A 6,594-nucleotide genomic window follows, 5' to 3' on the forward strand; every position below is an offset into this window, starting at 1 on the left:
CCCATCAACATTCTTGAGGTCTATCCTCCCAAATACGCTCAGACCCTCACCCTCACCTGACGCTGTGGACATGACGTGACAAAACCTGCTTGTCACATGGCCCCAGCGGCAGCTTTTCACTGGCTGCACTTTCCTAGGTTCTTCATCCCTCTTAACTCCTCACACCATGGCCTGCGTGACCTTTAAAAACATAAATGATATTGTGTCACCCCCTCCTCCCCCTAAAGTTTTCAGTGATTTCTGTCAGCAGACGCAAAGCCCTTCAGCGTGCGTGATGAGGGCCTCCCTGCCTCTTTTCGCACTGCCTCTAGGTCACTGCTCTCCAGCCACAGCCTGCGTCCTGCATGTGGGCCACGCATGGCTGGCTGCCCGCCCTTCAGACCTTAGTGTGACGTTACTTCCATGCAGATCCCTTCATGACTGTCAGGTAAAGTAGTCACCTTGCCTTCCAGGTATTGTCTTCATTGCTTTTTTCCTTTTTAATGAATTTTTTTGGGTGAAACTGGTTAACAAAATTATACATACAGGTTTCAGGTGCACAACTCTACAACGCATCACCTGTGCACTACATTGTGTGTTCACCACCTCAGTCTCCTCTCTGTCCCTCACCATTTATTCCCTCTACCCTCCCCTCCCAGTCCACCCCCTCAGCAACCCCCACGCTGTTTTTCCTGTTCATGAGCATTGTTTCTTCTCCTTTTTGGGGGGCTCATTGTCACCCTACTTTCTATCTATGAGTCTGTCTCTATTTTTTTTAAAAAAAATTTTTTATTTTTATTGATTTGATGGAGGTGACTTTGGTTGATAAAATTATATAGGTTTCAAGTATACAGTTTTACAATACGTCATCTGTATATTGTATTGTGTGCTTACCACCACCAGTCACGTCTCCTTCTATCATCGTTTGTCCCCCCCGTAACCCTCTTCCACATCCCCCGCCCCCTCCTCTCTGGCAATCACCACACTCTTGTCCGTGTCCACGAGTCTTTGCTTTTCTTTGCTTAATACTTTCACCCTTCTCCCCCAGCCCCACCCCCTCCGCTCTGACAGCTGTCAGTCTGTTCTCTGTCTCCACTTTGTTACTTTATTTTGATCATTAGATTCCACATTGTCTGTGTTCATGGGTTATGCATATATGCATACAAGTTCATTGGTTGATCTCTTCCCACCCACCCTCCCTTGCCTTCCCTCTGAGGTTCAACAGTCTGTTCATGCTTCTGTCACTGGTCCTGTTTTGTTCATCAGTTTATTTGGCTCATTAGATTCTACATATGAGTGAGATCATGTGATATTTATCTTTCTCTGACTGGCTTATTTCGCTCAGCATAATACTCTCCAGGTACCTCCATGCTGTTGCAAATGGTAAGAGTTCTTTCTTTTTTATAGCTGTATGGTATTCCATGGTGTAAATGTATCACAGCTTTTTTATTCACTCATCTACTGATGGGCACTTGGGCTGCTTCCAGATCTTAGCTATTGTGAATTGCACTGCTATGAACATAGGGACACATCTATATGCAAATTAGGCTGGGACGCTGTAACGGGTCACAACCGGACAGGAGGAGGTTGTGCACACAGGTGAGGCCTTGAGTGGAGATGGAGACAGAGACAGGGGGGCCGGCCTAGCTGCTGCACAGCGGCTTGGGCTGGCCCCTGGAGCAGGAGCGGACACAGACAGGGACATGGGGCTGGCCCAAGCTGACACACTACAGCTCGGGCCAGCCCCCCGAAGCCAGAGCAGAGAGGACAGGGACACAGGGCTGGCCCGCAGCCTCTGTGGCCGAGCGCAGGCTGGGAGAGAAAAGGGCAGTCCCACCCGCAGCCTCCAAGGCCAATCACAGGCCCGGAGTAAAAGGTTGACAGCAAGTCCTTTCAGTATAATTGGGGCATTAGAGGCCCACAGAAGGGTCATTTCCTTTTCTATGAAACACATAACTCTGACACACTATTTACAATTAAATAAGTTCCATATATTTTGACATTTTACAACCCTGGAAAGTTACATTTAATGATCAGCAAAGTGAGAAGATGAAAAGAATTTTTAGACTTTTAAAGATGTAACTTCTGTCTAGAAGACAAATCAATTCAACAAGTGATGGTTTTATTGTCCCTTAGGACATTAGCCAGACTGTATCTAATTTAGCAGTTTTACTTCAGGCTTTCATCTTTGGCAATCTCCTTTGAACAGCATTATCATCCTGCCAGTCCCTTCACTGAGTTAAACAGAACTTTTGCATCTGCTATTATGTATTTGAATAAGAATTATGTATTTAATATTTTCGTTGCTTCTTCATAACTGTAATTCTGCTACTTTTATGAATCATAATGTAAATATCTGATATGCAGGATGTATTTTCATTGTTACAAATTGAACATAATTAAAGCATAGTGATTAATCACAAAAAAAGAATTATGTATTAAAACATGCAAAATTTTGTTTTGACACAATAAAACAAAAGATCATTTGATTCTTCCCTGGAACACAGAAAAGCACAAACTTGCATCATTGGTGCGGCTTAGGCTAATTTTCCAAATATTGTTAATAAAATTCATGTAGGGATCTCCACAGAGCCAAGAATTCTCTCTTTGAGGCCTACATATTCAGCATCTCCAAGAGGAGGCCTGTTATTCTGTGTTTTGTTTTGTTTTTTAATATTCACCAGAGGATATTTTTTCACTGCTTTTTAGAGAAAGTGGACCAGAGGGAGAGGGAGAAGGAGAAAAAGAGGGAGAAGGAGAGGGAGAAGGAGAGAGAGAGGAGAGGGAGAGGGAGAGGGAGAGAGGGAGGGCCTACTGGCGGCCGAGGGCAGTCCCACCTCTGCATGTGAGCTGCAGAGGAAACACCTTTTCTGACTGCTCGTTGGCTAAGCTCCCAGTACGCCACATTGCAGTGTCCTTGGTAACTTGCTTAATAAGAATCCAAGAAGGTGATCTAGGATTTTTCCACCTCACTCCTGGAGGAAAAAACAAAGGTCCACTGCTGGAGGGGCTAAGAAATGTCATATCCTGCCCTGGCCGGTTTGGCTCAGTGGATAGAGCCTCAGCCTGCAGAGTGCAGGGTCTGGGTTCAATTCTGATCAAGGGCATGTACCTAGGTTGCAGGCTCCTCCCTGGCTGGGGCCTAGGTCAGGGCTCATGCAGGAGGCAGCCAATCACAGTGTCCCTCTCACATTGATGTTTCTCTCTGTCTTTCCCTCTCTCTTCCATGCTCTCTAAAAATCAATGGAAAAATATCCTCAGGTGAGGATAAAAAAATAATAAAGAAATGTCATATCCTATGAAAGACACATCTTGAAAATGCTTAAAGAAAGTTGTCATTTTTTCGTGGTGAAGGGACTGGAGTCTGTTGATGAAAACACTTTGGAGGCTGCGGCAGCTGGCAGTGGCAGCAGCAGTGGGGTGATGGGGGCGGCACCTTCCCCTGATTAGCCAGGTTGCCTCCTGCAGAGGGAGGTCAGACTGCAGCTTAGGCCTGTGGGGAGTGGGCCTAAGCCATCAATAGGACATCCCCTGAGGGCTCCCAGACTGTGAGAGGGGGCAGGATGGGCTGAGGGACCCCCCCCCCGAGCACAAATTTCGTGCACCGGGCCTCTTGTATTATCAATATATTCTTAAAACATATATGTGTAACCCATGAACACAGACAACAGTGTGGTGATGGCCAGAGGGGGGCAGGGGCTGGGTTGAGAGAGGCAAAGGGATAGAGAATGGGGACATCTGTAATAGTGTCAGTGATAAAGGTAAAGAAAAATATATTCTTAAAACAATTAATTGTTGTGGGAATCAATGAAGTTAAAACCTTGTTTGCAGGTATGTTGCTACAGTCTGAACTTGAACCCAGCTCTGGGACACCACTTTGCTCCACAGGCAGTATATCTACTACAGAGGAAAACCAATTGTTTTAATAGCTCTGCCCTATAGCTCAGACAAAACCTTGGTCTGGAAGCTGCTGCCTTTGTTGTCATTAAGCTTTACTGCCATTAAGCTTTCCTACCTCATACTTCTACCCCAATCCCTCTACCCCCGAGGGGACTATCTGTAGGAAGGAGGTGAACTGGGCTTTGCCAGGAGGGTGCAATCATGCTGATTTTAATACTGCTCCTCAGGCCTGCAGCTTAGAGCTGTTTTCCACTCATCAAGGTAATGATAGCCCTTCTGAATTAAACATAATTTTCCTTCTTAGGAAAAAAGCTCAAAGGACCCAGCAGAGTTAATGAGAGAAAGTGATATTGTGCTGCTGACAGAAAGAAGCCCATCAAAGGCTTCTGGAGGGGGAGGGGAGCAGTCAGCAAAGCAGAGCCTTCAGGTGCAAATGCTTTCTATCCAGCTCTGTGGCCAGGGGTCCTGGCTCTAGCTGGTCTGCAAACACCCTGGCTCCCTGGTGTCTGGAGAGAAGGCCAGATGCCCCAGGGAAGAGGAGCTGGCCATTAGCTTGGCCTTTCTGGACTCTGGAGTCCTAAGATTTAACTGAGGCTTCTCTCATGGTGCCAGGCCTTTGTCCAAGTGGTGATGAACAGAATGTTTATTTTCTGAGGTGGGCAGACATAAGCAGTTTCTAGGTTTTCAATTCAAATTTACCAACACAATGTGCACAACTTCTGTGCTAGGTACTAGCTGCCTTTGTCCACCAAAGATACTTTTGCCTGTTTTTGATACCCAAAGTGATCAAAAAAGATTGAAATTCAGCCCAGCTGGTGTAGCTTAGCGGTTGAGCATCGAGCCAGGAACTAAGAGGCCACTGGTTTGATACCTAGTCAAGGCACATGCCCAGGTTGTGGGTTCAATCCCCAGTGGGGAGGGGTCGTGCAGGAGGTAGCTGATTGATGATGGTTCTCTCTCATTGTTGATGTTTTTATCTCTATTTCCCTCTCCTTTTCTCTCTTTCTCTCTAAAAATAAATATATAAAATATATTTTTTTAAAAAGATTGAAACTCTAAAGTTTTTTTAAAATATATTTTTATTGATTTCAGAGAGGAAGGGAGAGGGAGAGAGAGATAGAAACATCAATGATGAGAGAGCATCATTGATCGGCTGACTCCTGCATGCCCCCCACTGGGGATCGGGCCCACAACCCAGTTATGTGCCCTTGACCAGAATTGAACCCAGGACCCTTCAGTCCTCAGTCCCATGCTCTATCCACTGAGCCAAACCTGCCAGGGCATTTAAATTTTTTAAAAAATTAATTTTATTGGCAGAGACATTCCACTTCTGCTTCAGGACCTGTAACATTCACTGTCAGTCTGCTCCTCACCTCTCTAGCATCCTCAGGCAAACTCAGGCATCCTCAGGCATCCCCGGGCATCCTCAGGTATCCTTGGGCATCCCCAGGAATCCCCAAGCCTCCCGGGGATCCTAGGGCATCCCTGGGCATCCTTGGGCATCCTTGGGCATCCCAGGGCATCCTTGGGCATCCCCGGGCATCCTTGGGAATCCCAGGGCATCCTTGGGCATCCCCGGGCATCCTTGGGCATTTCTGGGCATCCTAGGACATCCTTGGGCATCTTGGGCATCCATGGGCATCCTAGGACAGCCCTGGGCATCTTGGGCATCCTTAGGCATCCTTGGGCATTCTCAGGCATCCTTGGGCATCCTTGGGCATTCTCAGGTATCCTAGGGCATCCCTGGGCATCTTGGGCATCCCTGGGCATCCCTGGGCATCCCTTGGCATCCTTGGGCATCCTTGGGCATCCTTGGGCATCCCTGGTCATCCTTGGGCATCCTCGGCACATCTTTCCCAACTGCCAGATGCCCCCCTCCCTCGTCTGCTGGAGCTGAGCAGTCGTCTGATATCTTCTCTCCCTTGTGCAGGTTGGGGTAGTACTTTTCCTTCTCAGCTTTACTGAGACATAATTGACAAACAACATTGTATTAGCTTCAGATGTAAGACAATGATTTTATCTATGTATACATTGCAAAATGACTTCCAGAATTACGTTCAGTTAACACCTATCACCTCACATACATTTTTTCCTGTGATAAGAACTTTTAAGACCCACTCTCTTAGCAACTTTCAAATATACAACACAGCCTTGCTAACTCTAGTCCCCACGCTGTGCCCCCCTCCCCAGAATTTATTCCTTTATAACTGGGCATTCTGACCACCTTCAGGCATGTCCCTCAGGCCTCTGGCCCCACCAGTCTGTTTCTGAATCTATGAGTTCAAATTTTGTAGATTCCATATATAAGTGCGATCATATAGCGTTTGTCTTTGTTTTGGTCTGGTTTATTTCACTTAGCATAATACCCTAATGCCCTTAAGATTCCTCCATGCTGTCGCAAATGCTATATATATATATATACTAGAGGCCCGGTGCACAAAAATTTGTGCATTCGGGAGGGAGGGGGGGTCCCCCAGCCCGGCCTGTGCCCTCTCGCAGTCTGGGACCCCTCAGGAGATAACGACCAGCTGGCTTAGGCCTGCTCCCGGGTGGCAGAGGGCACGCTCAATCCCTAGGTGCAGCCCCTGGTCAGGCTCAGAGCAGGGCCGATTGGGGAGTTGGGGCGCCGCCCCCTGTCATGCACAGAGCAGGGCAGATCGGGAGGTTGCGATGCCACCCTCAGTCACGCTCAGGGTAGGGCCGATTGGGGGGTTG

The sequence above is a fragment of the Myotis brandtii genome, unplaced genomic scaffold, assembly GCF_000412655.1.
Source record: "Myotis brandtii unplaced genomic scaffold, ASM41265v1 scaffold33, whole genome shotgun sequence".
In the NCBI taxonomy this organism is placed as follows: Eukaryota; Metazoa; Chordata; class Mammalia; order Chiroptera; family Vespertilionidae; genus Myotis; species Myotis brandtii.